The sequence below is a fragment of the Dicentrarchus labrax genome, unplaced genomic scaffold (genome assembly GCF_905237075.1).
Source record: "Dicentrarchus labrax unplaced genomic scaffold, dlabrax2021, whole genome shotgun sequence".
Taxonomy (NCBI): domain Eukaryota; kingdom Metazoa; phylum Chordata; class Actinopteri; family Moronidae; genus Dicentrarchus; species Dicentrarchus labrax.
In genome coordinates this window covers 30,067,893-30,085,840 of record NW_026136713.1, presented here as the reverse complement: position 1 = coordinate 30,085,840, position 17,948 = coordinate 30,067,893, and positions in this window count along the sequence as shown.

Here is a 17,948-nt window from a genome sequence, read left to right as displayed (position 1 = left end):
TTGAAAAACAGGGACCATGATCAAATTCACCACGGTGACACTTTCTTCATAACTCATAACACTGCGCTAAATAAGGTCACATTTCTGTTGACGTGAGGTTTAGCTTGTATTTGTATAATAAGAATGCCGAATGAAACTGATGTTGCGTCTCTTTCTGCCACCCTTATAGAGTGAATGACCATGGCTTGATAACCACAACGCCCATTCTTTGTTAAACGCAAACAATGAGTGGAATGTTTGTTACAAGGTGTCTTTCACTTTTTCTTACTTTACTTTTTGACAAGAACTCGGAGAGATTCAAACTCAGTTTTTTTTTCTCATGTTTTATCAACCATAATATCATAAAACATTGTTTCAAAAGTAAAACTCTACCTAACAATCATATGGTAGCACTTAGTCAGCCAACAAAAAAATCACAATTTTTCTAATTAATTAAAGCTGGTGTCGGCAGTGTTGCAGTAGAGCCTGTCTTCTCAGTTTCTTTCCTGTAGTATAGACCTTGTTAATTGGTTTTGTACCGCCTAAAAATAAACCGTGTTTGCATTTCTTTTGCCTGAGCTTCGTATATAAAAACCTGTCACGTGAAAAAGATAATGACATGATCAGTGACTAATGTTAACGTAACACTTTTCTCAGAAATGACTTCAGACGTTTGTACCTCCCCTGGCCTATAAGCAGGTTAGTAACCTTGAGCATTACAGCATCATTATGACCAAACTGCACTCTCATTTCGTCAAGATGCAAAAATCTCATTTGCATGGCACATCTCGGGGAGAAGAATTCCACACTGCAATATTGCATTGCAGGACTAAATGGATTTCCAAGCGCCTTCACACATATTACCACATCTTTATGTGTTTTATGTAGACAGCAATATTACTGCAGTGGAAAGGGTTGTGTAACATTGAGTTGTCTACAGACACTTCAATCAGTTTACTGGTAATGAAGTCGCCAGTGGTTGAGTAATTTATTGGTGTGTTCCTCATATGATAATGGCGTTTTGCCTCATTAAGCCTCATAGTCTAGGCAGATATTTTCTCTTAGGGGTTAGCTGTACAGTTTCCACTTGGCTTCAGGTGAAAATTTGCTCCTCCTTTCCGTCGATTTGACGTATCAGCTTCCGTTACATATGGTTATGCAGTCTATAATTTGTTTTATAATTCATGTTTATTTTATCTGCACATCAGCAATAACTTACCACCACAATATGCAAGCCCATTTTCGCCTTGTATCATTATCATTGCGGCAGCATTCATATATCAGTATTACATAGTACTCCAAACAGAAAAAGTAGGGGGAGTTGATGGTGTAAAAATTAATTACCCTGACCGTCTTTTCCTTCATCTGTAAACAATACCTTTAACCAAGTTCTCTGTGAGGAGTGCTGGTCATTAAATCATGAAGCAGCTCTACAGAGGTCATTACTTTTAATGGCTACATTGATAAATGATGGTGTTGGGGCAGGTTGATGAGGTCAGGGAAATGTCTGAGCGTGAAAATACCCCTAAAGCCCTGACAGGGAACAAGTTGGGTTAAACCATCAACAGTGCATTTTAGCTGTTTTTTTTGTTATGAAAAGTAAATCTGGTGTCGTCATACACACTAATGACCACAGTATACTTTCTGTAGAAACGACTCCTGGCAGGATCGTATAAACTAAAGGTTACAGTTGCTGGGAAAACAAACGTTGCACTAGCTTTAGGCTCTGCAGCATGTGTATGCTCACTAGCCAAATTAATTTTATACTTTAAAAAACCAACCCCCAGTGTGCAACCGTCTGTAATTATTCTAAAATATTACACTGTTCGTTTTGTTGCCATGGAGATCATCAGTTTTAAAACTGATCAAATGGCTTCTAAATCTTCACGTTCCCTCAGCCTCCGTTGTCGCTCTTTCCGTACAGCCATTGTTGTTATTGCTGTTCTCAGTTTTTATCACCACTACTGGTGTTTTCCCTTGGTTACCATTAACACTTCAATCTACACAAACCCCACTGTATTAAAAAAAAAGCATTCAACACACAGAAATTCCACTACTCCAGAGTAATACAGTACATCCAATCAGGTTTCTGTTTGTGTTACATCAGGAACTAACAGGAGTCAGGGAGTTTGGGGAATATGTTCGATGTACATTTCCTGTAGTTTTAATTCACCAGAGAATGATTTAGTGCATTTTCCTCAAGGAGTTAAAACACATGATAAATTAATGTAATAATCTCTTAAAAATTAGTGCTTGATATGGACTGTTCCCTATAATGGAACAATCAAATTACCAGGAAAGGAAATAGGAGATTGAGAGCCATCAATAAACATATGCAATGTCTAAACTTAATCAAGCCAAAATTGATTGCACATTTCTTAAAGGTCTATTCACTAAAAGGCATCATGTTATTGCTTTTGATGTCACCATTCTGAGTTGCTCTGTAGACAGCATGAAATCGCCATCAATTATCTCATCAAACAAATTTCCCCTCTGGGCTCAAAGTATTTCTGATTCTGATTTCTGATGGCTCAATGGAGTCTCTTACCTTGAAAATACAGATATGTCTACATAGCTTGAAAAATGTATATAATAACATAAGGTCAGAGGTGTTGACACCCGAAATCAGTTGCTGTTGCTGTTGTTAAAAGTGCTCTTTTTTTATTGTAAACCAATAAAAGTTATGTTTCAGTGTTACTAACCAAAATGCCAAGTTACATCCTTGAGGTTGACAAAAACACATAAAAAAAATAAATGTTTTCTTTTTTAAAACATTTTCTCATTTTTAAATATTTTAAATTCTGTCTGCTTGCTTGCATGCAGCTGCATCCTCATGCACAATACAGAGTAGGGATTCATTGTTAAAACGTGGCAACATAGAGATACTACTGTGGTGATCAAAAACTCAAACTCTAATTAAAGCCAGCCGACCCACCCATGCAGCCGGGGCCGCGACGCCCGCCGCGAACACATGCGGACCACAACGCGAAAATGTCACGTACACAACTCAAAACGCCACGCAGCCACCACCGTTGCGGAAGGGGCGCTATGCTATGTCTTAATATTGTCATGTAGACAAGTTCAGGGCGGACTGTGTAACACACGGAAGTTCATTGAGATTGGACACACGCTGAAGTTATGAGTGGCATTTCATGGCGAACCGCTGAATTGACAAGTCGTCCTGGCACGGTCATTTCACGAACGCAGCACAAAATCGCCACGCAGCACTTACTTCCTGTTGCCAGTAGGTGGCGCTATCACTATGTCTGAATATTGTCATGTAGACGTGTTCAGGGTGGGACTGTTATCAAACACGGAAGTTTCATTGAGATTGATCATGTACGCTGAAGTTATGAGGACGGTTCAGGGTGGGACTGTACACGAAGTGGAGTACTATCTGTTTATGGACTGGCGAAATTCAACGCAACGCCACGGGTACGCCGTTTGACGGAATGCGAAATAGCACAACTTAAATCATAATTGTCTTTAGATTGCGCTGATTAAATCGAAGTAGATCCGATAAATTCCCTAGGAGGAGTTCGTCAAAACAACCAAAAACACAAAAATACCAAAAACGAAATGGCGACTTGATGCCACGCCACGGACACGCCCTTCAACGTACATGCACAAATAGCACAACTTTTAATCAGCACCATTTTTTGACTGTACTCACAAATTTTGAAGCAGATCTGATAAATTCCCTAGAGGAGTTCGTTCAAATAAAACGCAAAAGTTCGCCAAAGTGAAAATCAAAACAAAATGGCCGACTTCCTGTGGAGTTTGGGGTATGGGTCCAAGAGTCTTTTTGTACGTCCCGGTATGTTACACGTGCCTACCGAGTTTCATACATATCGGTGAAACGTGGCGCCGGGGCTTCTGTTTTTATCCTGTAGGGGGCGCTACACACATGACGAACACGATTTTGCTATGTGAGCTTCAGGCACTACTCTACACGTGCCCTGTGAATTTCATATTAATAACTATTACGGTATTCGCACAGTGATTTACGATGCCAAAAGAGCGCCACCCAGTGGCGTATTTTGTTTTTCCTTTTAAGGGAGCCTCAGGGAGCCAGGGGAAGCGTCATACCAAGTTTCATCTTAATCACATATACCCTTGTAGAGATATAAACTTCTTTATTTTAAAGAGCGCCACCTAGTGGCAATGGCCTGAAATTGTGCACGATGCTTAAGGAAGACATGTGGAACTATGGACCCGAGTTTGGTGTCAATCAGACATACCAATGTGGAGAAATGGTCCACTTCCTTTTTGATGAAAAATCTACAGGAAGTTGGAATTTGATAGCGTGCTTATTTTTGTAAATTTCAAAATGTTCAAATTAGCCTTTTGCCAGGCCGGTCCCCAGGTAGTAGGTGAAAAATTTCGTGCGAATCGGAAAAGCGTGTAGGAGGAACACTTAAAAGTAGTTTATGGACATTTTGCGCCTAGAAAAAAAAATTCTAGGCGGAAGTGGGCGGGGCTTATATGGGGAGATTCAGCTCCATTCACCGAACACGTGGATGTAAGTTTTTGAATGTGCGACAAACTATGCAGAAGTTATTAGCCTAAACGCATTTTTATGATAGTAGCGCCACCTAGTGGCAGACCCGAAAGCGACGCATGTAATATCCCCATTTTCACCAAGCCTGATCACTTTGCCAAATAAAATTGACTTTTCGTATATGTTCAAGGGGGCAAAAATGCAGTCAATAGGGGCTAAAAATAATAATAATAGGTAAGAAGAAATCGAGCAAATACAATAGGGACCTCCAGCGGTCGCTTGCGAGGTCCCTAAATACACATGATCTTAAGTTATTTGGTGAATGCTTTGTGCCAAACTATTGCAATTAATATATTAATGCTCTTGGAGACTTCTTGAAATGCGTATAGGAGCTGACTTCAGCTAACAACAAGAGTTAAAGCTGTACATTCTTGAATGCATAGACTTCCTTAGGAATCATTTATGACCTAGGTTATGATCTAGGTTATATAATTCTGAACTCTGAGCTGCACATAGTTTTGTTTTCACAATGTCACAATGATGTTGAAATGTTGTGTATGTGCACAAGCCCTTTTCTCTCCTACAGTTCATAGTCTCCTACCACAAATGGTTAATGAGATGTCCATTCTGAATATTGTTTTGCATATGCATCAACTTTATTGAACAAATGCATGTAAAGGACAATCAATCTGCAGAGCTAAGAAACTGTTGTTGATGCTATGGCCGGACAGGTTACACTGATAAGACGAATACAGATTGTACAGGTTGTTGTCAGATGTTAGAAAGGAACTCCCAGAAGCACATTGCTGTGCAGTGGCAAAGGAAATGCTGGCCAGGAAACAGTGGATGAGAGTCATCGGTGTTGGTGTTTAACAGAGCGTAGGAGACCTTTTTATAATTAAATTATTACTCCATTAATCAGTCAGCCCACAAAAAAAATGTAATAATCAATCAATTTTTCAAAAATATTATTAAAGCAGAAATGTCTAACATTTGGTGGTTCCAGTTACTTTGGTCTCTTGATAATACTTACCAAGCAGTTTGAAAAATTAAACAGCAGATCAGTTAATAATGAAAATAATCATTAGGCCTAGCTGCACACTAGTGTCTTTGTAAGGCTTTGTGTATAACTTAAATTAAGGCTTAGCCATATTCATAAAACCAGATATCAAAATATTTTTATCCAAATACCTTTAAATAGATGCATTTATTATTCATTTCACTTTCAGTTAGACTTCATAAGTTCACTTTACTGTTTTGAAGCCTTTGAAGAAGAAGAAAGCCCAACATTTTAGTTAATCGTTTATTGAAATAATACTTAACTTCAGTTTATAATCAGCCTATAGATGATTTAATGAGGTCATATTCTGGAAGCGACCCTTAATTTTACTTTTTGAAACTAATATATTTACAGTGCTTTCTAAACGTTTGACTCTTTAGACTTCTCATTTTCACACTCTGTATTAAGTTCAAAACATACCACAGCGCTGTGATGTTGGCGTCGAAAATGTTACTGTTTCCGACAATTAACTTTCTGGCTCGGCTGCTGTGGCGTGGTGAACTTAAAAAAAATAAAATGGATCAACCAAGAGAATTATCATACACTTTTCATAAAAATGGCTCTGTGGATGTGGCTCTGTGCAGAGCGAGAGTAACAGACAGCCAATTTATGAGCCTGTTTGACACATTCGTTGTTCTGCCCCTGATTTAATTGGCTCATGGTCAGACATGGTATACAGCGGGAACAAAAGGCGAAGTCCAAAGACTTTGTATCACCATGGCATTAAAATGTTATTGTCTCTCAGAACTACAGAGCATGGTAGCCGACCCTTATTGATTTATCCACCAAAGGCAAATTTCACAGCATTTGGTAGAGTGCTTATTTCAGAATCTGCATTAATAAGCCTATTTGTCAGGTTATTTAGAGAGACAATTGCACTAATGACTCTCGGGGATAATTATTTCTTTTGGTATTGAGAGCTATCTACTTAGTCAAATATAGAGGGTAGAGGTGACAGGCTTATGCAATATTATGTTAAGCTATTCTCGGATACTCAATCAGGGTGTGATAGGTTCTTTTTAAATAGCTTAATCCACATTAGACCCGAACCAGAGTGTGGTCGATAGCCTGAGTGCTCTGTGCATGCAAAATGTACTAAACGAGAGAGTAGTAAAAGACATTTGAACAGGACTAATGGCTGTCAATGGATGTGTTGACCACTGATGGGATTTAACCCGTGATTTTGTAATTACCACATACTCTCTTTAAACCACAAGGGCATCTCTTGTCTTATCCACCAGGGAAATCAAACTGTGTAAGAGATTTTCCCTCTGGTGTTTGGTACAGGGATGTTTTGCATGTTTTTTTGTCCTTGGCCTTCACTTTGTCTCTTTACTTTCTGCTACATCTAATCCTGCTTACTGAGATGTTTCAGTGCTTCCAGGTTTGGGTATCCCATGTCCTCTGTAGCTCAGTGGGCAGAGTGATACACTAACACTGCCAGGATTAAGGGTTTTATTACATGTGTGGCTCAATAGATAGAGCATCGACCTGACACTGTCAAGGTTAGGGGTTTGCTGCTGTTGTGTGACAACCCATCATAATCATGATGCTGTATAGATGTTTGGATTAAAGCTGCAGTACAAGAAAACCTGACCTTAGAATCACATGTTTTCCAAATCTATATATAATGCAGGTATGCACGTACATATAGCAACATGGCAGCTGTTTAACCATAACGCGACTCATCTTCTGCTTCATACAGTACAATACAGTGTGTCCTTTAGTGAGGAAGGGAGTTGGAGATGGACACGTTAATTTAGCTGTGTTTAACTTTACAATTCAACCTTAAGTCAAAGCCTTGCACTAAAATATCCATAGTATTGTAGTAGTCCAGTTAATTTAACAGAAACAAGAACAGTATCACTGCCAATTCACTATTCATTTGGAGGAGCTCACCTGTTCATGAGCTCCACAAAGGGCCAACAATAGAACTGCAGCATCCCACACTATATTGTATCTTTGCTGGCTTGTTTACCAAACTAAATTGAGTGCTGGATGAAATGTGTGCAGCATCCAAATATCCTCTTCCATTGTCACTTGTAATAAGTTGCTTGAAATATTTATGATCAAAAGAAAGGGTTGTTCTTTAAATTGTTGAGCCCAACAGAGAGGTTGGCAATTGGCTGTTCTCTCAAGGGTAACTAGGTATTTAATGAACAGTCAATCACATATCACGGGTGGGAGCAGTTTTCCATACAATGAAACTTTCTCCCTCTGTGGAGAAACAATTGTAACGGTTTAGAACAGAGAAGTTGGACCAAAAATAAAGATTTATAAAGGAAAACAACAGGGAAGTACTTGGTTATACATTTCGGAGAGTTGGTGGGAAGGCCATCAAGTTACCCATTGTTTAAATACAGATTATTATCATTTTTAAAAATATATATATATATATATTGACTTTTACTCTGCAGTCTCCATCAAATTCATGGTTTACTTTTGTTTAAATTCAAATTCAATAAATTATTCATCATCAGAAAATTAACTAGCTAAACTCTTCATGAGTGATTCATCTTTAAACTACTTTTTAAGCAAAAATGAAAAGCAGTTTCAGATTCTTAAATGTGAAGATTTGTTGCTTTTTTTGTCGCATATGATTATAAATTGAATATCTTTGGGTTTTGCACTGCTAGTTCAACAAAACAAGCAATGAAGACATCATCTGGGCCACAGGCAATTTTTTTGACATTTTCTAGAAATAATTGATTAGCACACTTATAGCTAGATATTGCTGGACCCAAATATTCAGCAATTCAGATAGTTGTTTGTATGTATTCGGTTTTCAATTTTCATTTCAGATAATTTGTTAATCTTTTTGTTTGGTTGTTTTTTTGTTTGCTAAATGTTGGCTATTAATAAAAGCAAAATACATTTTGTCAGGACATTCTTGTACTATAGTTATTCTTTTTAATTGCACTGTTAAAATGTGGAAACTGTACTTGACTAATGTTTGCTAAAAGCTACAGTTCACAGCCTTTTCAGCAAATTATTGAGCCTTTAAAAAAACACTAAGTAAACTGAATTCTGTGTTTGTGACTTGGGTTTTTAAAGATTTACATATTCAGTTGGAACCAGCGGATTTTGGGCTGAGTGCCACAGATGGGGGTAGGGAGGTCAGAGAGTACTGAGTGGTTTTGGTCTTGTAAGTGTTGACGAGAAGAAAAATACACAATAACGCCAACGTTATCCTTTAAATTGTCCATCAAATGCTATGCAGGTGATGAGCTTATAATGTATTATAATAATAATGATGATATAATGTGTAACTGTTCTTTAAGGGAAGATATATTTATACCAACAGTGTTTCAGACCTGCCAACCTGTATGCATTTTGTGTAGCAGGTAGGCTACACATTTTGAGATTGTGTACGCTGGTATGATTCTAAACTACGCAAAAAGCTGGTGACACCCTGTGTGTTAAAGTACATATAGTACATACATAAGTGTTGGCAGCAAAATGTACTTAAGAGTATAAAAGCAAACATACTCATTATGCAAACTGTCCCTGTTTAGAGACTTATAATTTTCATAAATTCATAAATACTGATTTATTGACATGTACCTGTAAGCAGCATTTTAGTGTCAAAGTTGTCAACATGAACAATTTAGCTCTACCTTTGGGTCATCTAATCTATAACAAAGCTATTTTATAGTTTTATTAAGATGATCAAATGTTTTAAATGTAGAATATTGATCTAAAATAATAACTAGCTGTAAAATAAATAGAATGAGTTTTAATAAATAAATATATACATTTGCCTCTAGTATAAGTACAAAGTAGCATAAGATGGAAACTATTGTTTTCTTCATAGCTGGTTAACAGGTTGGTATATATAAAGTGATGATATTGCACGGAGTGGGGAAATTACCATGTGCAAAGCGAAGTAGTGCGAAAGCATGTGAACAAAGTGTTACACTGCTGTGGTACTCAAAATATTTCCCCAAGGTTGGCAGGTCTGGTGTTTTCCTGACAGTGTGTACATGCATCCACATGCACTTATAAAAACACTTTTCAAACCTCTTTATGTTGAATCTCTCTTTCTCTCCAGCTCTATATTTATGCCTCTCTCTCCCGGCACATTTCTCACTCAGGAAAGCTATTGATTGAGATTACTCCTCAGCGCTTTGATGTTTCCACACGCTGCGGTGTCCTGCAGGACATCTTTGTCTCCTCCACAAAGACGTCCTCATCAGCTCCACTGTGTTTAGAGATTATCTTCCAGCAGGTTTCACTTTTCATCCTATCACACAAACACATTTCCTCCTGTGTGAGCAACGTGTGGAACGTTGTTTCAAAAATAAAACATATGACGTTCAGAGGCTGCTTATGCTTTAAACTGCTTCACATTATAGGGGTTGTAAAATCAGATGTAGCGATCGGTGATTAAAATAAATAAATACAAATGGAATATCCCAGAGATATTGATCATGGCAAAAGTCATTAAGTTAAAAGAGATCTTAATTAGAATCACTGACATACTGCCAATTAAAAAGCAACCAAGGAAAAGTCTAAAATTAAGACGGAATGTATCTACTTGAAGCAGTGACCACAAGTCTAAAGTTTTTAATTGCCTCAAATTCATATGGGAGCAGCTTTGTAACGATTACTGTTCTTTGACAAGCAATTGTGTGATATAAACAAAACCAGAGCAATAAAAGCACTTTTCCAGTAACCGCAAAGTAAACTTCTGTGTAATCTCAATTTATATTCTGCTGGGAGTTAACGTCTAGCTAGGATTTATTGTTTTGCCTTTTTCAGTGAATCAAAGCTAAGTATGATCATGGTCGGGAATCTTCTCAGCAGCCTTGGTTTTGATGGTGCTGTTGTCATCCCCGGTTGTTTTATGACGGGGTCTAGATTGGGTTTTGTTGGCGAGCCTTGATTAGAACTGCGGCGCTTCTCATTTCACAAATGAACAGCTCAGCAGTCACCACACCCTGTTGTATCATCAATGACACGCTAAAACCGCTACTGGTGCCAAAAAGTCCAACTGTTGTGGAGTGGCACCAGCTGCTCTTTAGATCTGCTGTGCATTAGTCTGATGTTAAATTGAAGTTTCACTGTATCTGAGAAGAAATGTGCACATATGAAAATGAAGAAATATGTCTTTTTTGTGTTGTACATGATAGAACTGTTCAACATTTCAGCTCAGCGGCAGGCTGATATTTTGAGGCCATTCGCATCCAGAGAGTTCAACATGTTGCCTCAGGAGTCCTGTACTTCAACGGTACAATAGCTGTTGGACATGTCACCTGCTGCCTGTGTTTATTTGCTTCAGTCTAAATGGTATGAACAGCCTGTTATGAGCTCCCTCATCTAATCCACTGCTGGAGTTATTTATACTGCTGTATTGTCACTGTGGATCCAATCTCAGCAGGAGTCTGAGCACCAAAAGAGTAGACATTCTCATGTGTCATTGTCAGTCCAGCTCTACATGCGCTTCGGTACATTTCTCACCAGCAGAAATGCATTATCTTTCTCTTTCACATATGGTCGGGGAGGGGCAGAGAATAATGCTGCGTTTTTAAAACATCACAAAGACAAATCTGATGTGGATTCAACCTTTCAACTCAGCCTCAAGGTGGCAAGCGATGCAAAGAACAAGATAGAGCGAGCCTGCGCTGGGCAACGCTACGGTCCATAAGCAGGCAAGTTTAGACTCAGATAGGGTGTCTGGGGAATACAGCTCTCAGTTTGTTCCATTAGTCTCCTCCCTTGGCACATCCTATTCCTTCGGGGAATTAGCCTGTCGATAAGAAAGCATCAAACCCGCAGCAAAGGATGGAATCCATTTAACCAGCCTTTTGTTTCTCAACATTTTTCAGTCCCCATCTGGAAAATGTCATGGTAACCTTATCACAGAATTAACATGCTGTAGCGTCGACAGTCAGCATCTGACAGATAGAAGAGTGTTGGAAATAATGTGACATGTCAGTTCATATTAGGTCCAATCAAACTCTTGCCATTTGAGCTGAGTCTGAGCTGGTCCTAACAAGCGGTGAGTGCTTATGCAGTCAGGGAGTGCAGGGATGATTGTTGTTTAGTTGTTATGATTGTTATTATTAATAGTAGTAGCTGTTGTTGTTGTTGTTGTCAGCATTGACATATAGCAGTCCTGGTGGTGATAAAGGTGATGAAATAATGATGGTAGTACTAGTAGAGAAAGCGATATCTTTGTCTAGATAGCAATGTTTAGTGGTGACTGGTAGCAGTGGCAGATGTCGTTTAAGCAGTAGTGAATTGTAGTAATTTTAGTATTAGTATGGGTGGTTAGTTGAGCATTTCATACTGTCGGATTTTTTGTTTCTGTATTCAGGCTAGTAGTAGTGGTGGTGGTAGCCATTTTTGTTGTTTTGCCATTGCTAATAACTGTGTTAATAGAACTAATAGTAATAGGCGTACATTTCATGCTGCCTGGCTTGTGTTTTCTGTTGTACAGTATAACTTACAGTAAAAGTTTGAGCGGTGTAGTACTCTATGTACTTTACTCCTTTCTCCTAGGCCTTTCTCAGGTATGTTGAGGAAGCCAAAAGCCCATGATATCTCTATTTCAAACAAATAGCTCTTGAAGACAGAACCCCCTTTATTTTTAAACTGAATCCTCCTTTCAGCAATTGCAGTATGCCACGGTGCAGCAGACAAGCAATTAGTCCACAAAGGCCAGACAATTACAGAGACTGCAGCAACACTTCAAAGAGACCAGGGCATAAATCCTTAAGGGCACAGTATGCATCTCCTCACACATTCTCGCAGGTTGGCAGTTTGTTATTATGTCTGCAGCTAGTGCAGAGAACCAGCTGGAATGTGTCAGTCTGAGTCTCCGCTGAGCCTTAGGCGAGATAAAGCGGCAGAATCGTCCTGCAAACATAGAGAGACCTGTCAGTAATTTTGGAGGAAGGCTGCCTCCTCTGTGCAGTTAGCATTTGCTCTCCTGCTGTGGCGCTGCTGTGAATACTTAGCCTGTGCCAGGTCTGACCCCCACTGATGTTGCACTCTGAATACACATTTGCATCTGAATCAATTGACTCTACCTCACACAACATTTTGTCCTGATGGAAATGAAGCCAACGTTGAAATCTACTCTGTTATCTGTAAAGTTGGCCGGATGGCTTAATGCTAAGACGGGCTGTCGTATGACTAGAAGGTCACTGACTCAGTAATACAGCTGCTAACATGCTTATTACCCGCCAGTTGTAGTTTGAATGTACTGCAAAGGAATGGAAGTTGTGAAGGCAGCAGGGGGAAAAAAACATGATTTTAGTTTTCTTTTGATTATTGTAAAAACATATATATATATGCTTGATTATTGTAAAAACATATAGTGACATCTCACATGAAAACAAAAGTGTTGTTTGTTCCTTACTTTGAGTGAAAAAATTGAGAAAAGAAGTGCCAATGATGAGAAGCTGCTGTGCTCAGCGTCTTGCCAATTGCTTGATTACACTGTTGTTGATTGGAGGAAAAACACTATCATTAGATCAAATTACAATGATTTGTTAAAATTGCAGTCTCTGATACATTTTCAAGTATGCGAGGTGAATTATGGGGCATAAATATGGCAACTTGCCAAATTCAGAGCTCAATATTTAAATTGTCAAGAATGTCACCAAAAGTAAACTTGTAATTGCAAAAGATATCAATGCTAGAATAAAATATTCATACTGTAGAATCCAAACAATACAGTTTACTCTAAAATGGATCTGTTTCAGTGTGACTGGTACTGGTTAGTTCACAGGGACACCAAATAATTAAAAAAATAGTCTTCCTTACATGAATGTACTCTTCTTTGTCCGATACCTTTATGTGGTTATGTAAAATGCCAAATCGTCACAACGAATAATGATTGTATTTAGAGGCAACAAAGAACTTTATTTTAGTGGTACCTTATGACATTCGTGCCGGAGATGTGGTTTCAAATAAGCTTTATTAATTTAACATAAAATATAATGAAAGATTGGTCTCCAAATACTCCAAATCCAACAATAAAAGATCTTTTTTCAATTTATTATTTCTTTTTTTCATCTTTTTTTTATATATATACACTTACATTCAGTGTAGGGCTGCTGCGATGAAGGAATTTTTCTTGTGGTGATTTAGCTCTTCTCAACAGCACAGTATGAGTCATTACAGCCATTCTTGTTGTTTTTGCTAATTACTTTGTAAGACGTATGACAATGCGGGACAGTGTTTTATATCAGTGCCTGCTTGTTGCCACCAGTTAACAGGGTCTCGCTAAACCAAAACACTGGCGAGCTGCAAACGCAATAGTTGTGGCAAATTGTTGTAATTAGCGGACCTGTTGGTGTTTTCTACTAAAAGTACAGCACTGCTGGTGTTTCCAATTGGGACTTTTCCAGAGCAAGTGAGGCTATGTGACTTTCTCCTGTGTGGTATTTTAACCTTTCTTGCATCGATGTGCACACACACACACACACACACACACACACACACACACATTACTTACTTCACGGATTGGTACCTGGACTGCTGCCTCTCATCTCAAGCTTTCTTGGGCTTTTTATCATGGAGGTTGCTGGGATGTTAAAACATTTAATTTTGCTGTCCTTATTGGGACCTAACAATGACTATTAATGGCAGGGAAGCAACTATTTTTAAGCAGGATTGGTTGGGAATCATTGTGAAGGCTTAAGCATATCTTAACTGCTGTCATATGTGGTCAAATAGCCCCCATTTGCTCACTGAGATAACATTACTGTTGCTTGGCTCTAGGTGTCTCACTGTGGATGTGCAAAATAATAGTTTTAATAGAGAAAGAAGCATTGCAGTGAGTGGAGGGCAATAATACAGCAATAGAAGAAACACTCTGATGGTGGCCTTCAGTTTGGAACACATTAACATGCTGAAGATGTTGTTTGCCTCATGTCTTTGTCCATTTTGACTCTGATGAAGGCACAGGAGTGCTGAAAGGTTAATTAATCAGCATGCCTCAGTCCTCCTTTGTTCTCTGCAATGTTGAAAATGAACTTATAAACACACTTTTAACATCTTAAGATGCCATATTTGAACTTGTTTAGATGACAGGAATTGTATAAATGTAAAGCAATGCACACAAGAAACTATGTGATTTTGGCGATCAGGTTTGTGATATTCTCTATCTGTTGTATGCTATGACCACGTCATCACATCATGATGCTTCATGTCTGGCAGGTGTGTAAGAGCTGATGCTCAGATGCCAGAATTGTACAAAAATTTCCAGTTGCGCTTTTCTTGCTGAAATATTTCTGGTGGGGTTTTTCAGATTTCTAAACACCCACAAAATGTAATCAGCAAATTGAGATTTTCATTTTCTCTCTTTCTTTTGTTCTCCTCTTTTGCTTGATTATCACAGTGGAGTAGTCATCATGTGAAGGAGCTACATCCCAGAACGAGAGTATTCAGTACCAAGTGTTGTATAAGAAATTACTACAATTAATCCAGCTCCCTGAGGGCAGATAAGTTGCCAGGAAATGAAGCCACTCTAGAAAAGAAATCCCATCCGTCACTCTGTGGAGACTTAATGTTGACATTTGGGTGGTCCCATTATTTTGACCTTAGCTTGTACGTAATTTATCATAAAAAGCGCCTGCTGATCAGATAAGCTGTCTGTTTCAGCTGTGAAACATATATATCAAAGTGCTTTTCTGAAATCACTGAAGTGCAAAATTACAGCTCCAGTTACCTAACAGAGTCCTATCAAGTTTGTGATTAGGTGTCCAACCTGAATGTGAACCAATATCCAGTCGTGATTGTTCTCTCGGCCACCGTGCTGCCGCCTCCTTGAAATATAGATGAGTCATGTGTGTCACTAATCATCTGCACGCTTCCATCGGACTCTTGAGTGGATTTGAGGGGCAGGGCACCTGAAAACAAACCAGTGACATGCTCTGAATATTTAAAAGGAGGAGCTTCTTAAATCCTCGGTTACTACGGGAACGCTTGAATTTGTAATGTATTAACTTATCGCAGGGTGTCCGCAGGGTCTTAAAGTCTAAAATATAATAATCCGAATTTTTAGGTCAGGTCTTTGCTTTTCAATCCTGCACAAGTAATCTCTCGGGTTAACATCTTCATTCATTACTCTGATGTTGCTGTTACGTTGACACTCCATACACAATTGACTAGAGAAGCAGAAAAGGAGAGACTACTTCCCTGACTTGCTCCTGCTAAAACGAATAGTCTTACATCTGTGCATGGTGTTCTGCTTGACTGGATTTGTCTGCCAGCTTGCCTTTGTCAGAGCCAGACAGAAACCAAGAGAGGGAGAGAGAAATATGGAAGGAGAGACCAGGAAAGCTTTGCTCTGCCAGATGCTCACATGCCACAGAGAAGAGACAAAAAGAGCCAGAGGGTTCAGGGCAGCAAGATCATCCCTCCTCTCTCTTCACCTCATCTTTCTTCACTATCCTATTCACCTGCATGGCAGATAAATCGTCATAAGCTTCAAAACTGGGGGGAAAGCGAACTTACTGCGGCTTCCAGATCCCCAGGCTCCCTGGAGAACAGCTAAATGAGCAAAATCCTAAAAAATCCCATTTGCTGAGGAGAACCAAGACTAAGAAAATAACCAGGCAACCAGTCTTTTACTAAAAGGAGGTGTGACATTTTGTGGGTGGCGGTTTTATTTTGTAATTAAGCACTGATTACCACATGGGCAAGCTTTTAACAAAGCAGGCTTTTATTTATTTAGTTAGGGAACCATGTATATTAAATCAATTCAAAGCTGTACTGTCGACAGTGCATTTTGTGGAGTGGTAAAGAAGAGCTCCATTAATAATTAGTTTTCTTTTTCTTTCTAATGATGCTGAAAACAAAACGAAAAACAATAAATTAAACCAGTTCTAATGAGTTAATTTAAAAGGAGCAGACCCATCTTTAGTTGCAGGATGAACAAACATTCATCATCATCTGACCAAGAAAGCTGGAACTTGCCAGTTGAAACCTGGATTTAGGTTTTTCTGTTGGCCAACACTTACATGCAGCATAGCAGTTGAGAGGGATGGGTTTGGAGGACAGGAAGAGTAATTTGAGCAGAGAAGAGGAGGAAAAGGAAATGGGATAATGAGAGAAAAGTAGAGAAGAAATTAGGAGGGAAGACTCTGAGGGGAGAAGACTGGCTTTAAGAATATGATTTTGAAACCGAGCAAAGTAGGGACGTACCGAACCGATGCGCTGAATAAATATCACTGATGGGACTGCAATTATTAATTTTTTTGTCCATTAATCTTTTGAATTTTTTTATGATTATTCGATTAATGTTTTTTTCTTCTAAAAATGTCTTCACAGGTCTTGTTTTGTCCACCAACACAACCAAAGACATTCAGTCAGATCTTTAAAAGGATGCACCTTACCAGTATTTTGTTTCCCTTGCTAAACCAAAGTCATACAAGTTCCAATGTTATATACCCAGGATCAATACTCAAAGGGGTAAAAAACTGATGAAGGCTACCAGGCCGAAAGCATATTTATTTTGACATGGACAGAATAAATTGGTGAAATTGAGATTAGTAATTTTGTCCTGGCGCTACCTTTTTACCCTTTTTTCCGAATGCTTGCTCACATTTGAGATGCTGAAAATGCAAAATCCATTAATCAGCTTATCCTTTCAGCCTTAATCAGCTCTAAATCTGACCTTTTTAAGATGATCGGGTATTGGTCATGATGACTTTCAGTGTTTGCCCTATCAGCTGCATTCATTCAGTCATGGTGGGATGCCAATGAGTCTTTAGCAGGACAGCACTCTCTAGCATTGTTACATAAAAGTTACTCAAATTAACACCGACTTTGAATTAATAATATGAAGGGATAAAGAGCACTGCATCGGTACTCTGCATCAGCAAATACTCTTAAATTGCGGTATCCGGATTGGTATCTGAAGAAAAAGAGTTGCATCAGTTCATTACTTAAGGACCGCAGACTAGAGGAGATGGTATGTAGTGGGAAGTGAAGAGGAGGTGGGAGGAAAGGACAGTAGAAGTGAAAGGAAGAGAGGAGCAACAAGGACGCTCAGAGAATTTTGGATGTCTGCCCTGCTATTGTAATGCTGCCAAATCCCCTCTTGGACCCGAGAGCAGCTCAAGCAGCTGAGACAACTGTGGGAGGTTTCGGAATGCTGAGATCCTTCTCAACTAAGGGCAAAGAAACATCTACTGCAATGATGAAGAGGCAGGTTATCATTTTCATTTGGATATTATTAGATTATTCCATAAGTGATGCATCTCACACAGCTCGACTTTGTAGTCAAATTTCATTGCACGGGCATTCAATTAAAATAATCTGTCAGAGAATCTCCAGTCGAATCCTTGATTTCTGAGTGGAATTGACATTTCTTTATGAATACTGCATCATTGTCAACAGGGTGTGTGACAAAATGCATGATCCAAGCTTTAAAAACTGTCAACTTATGAT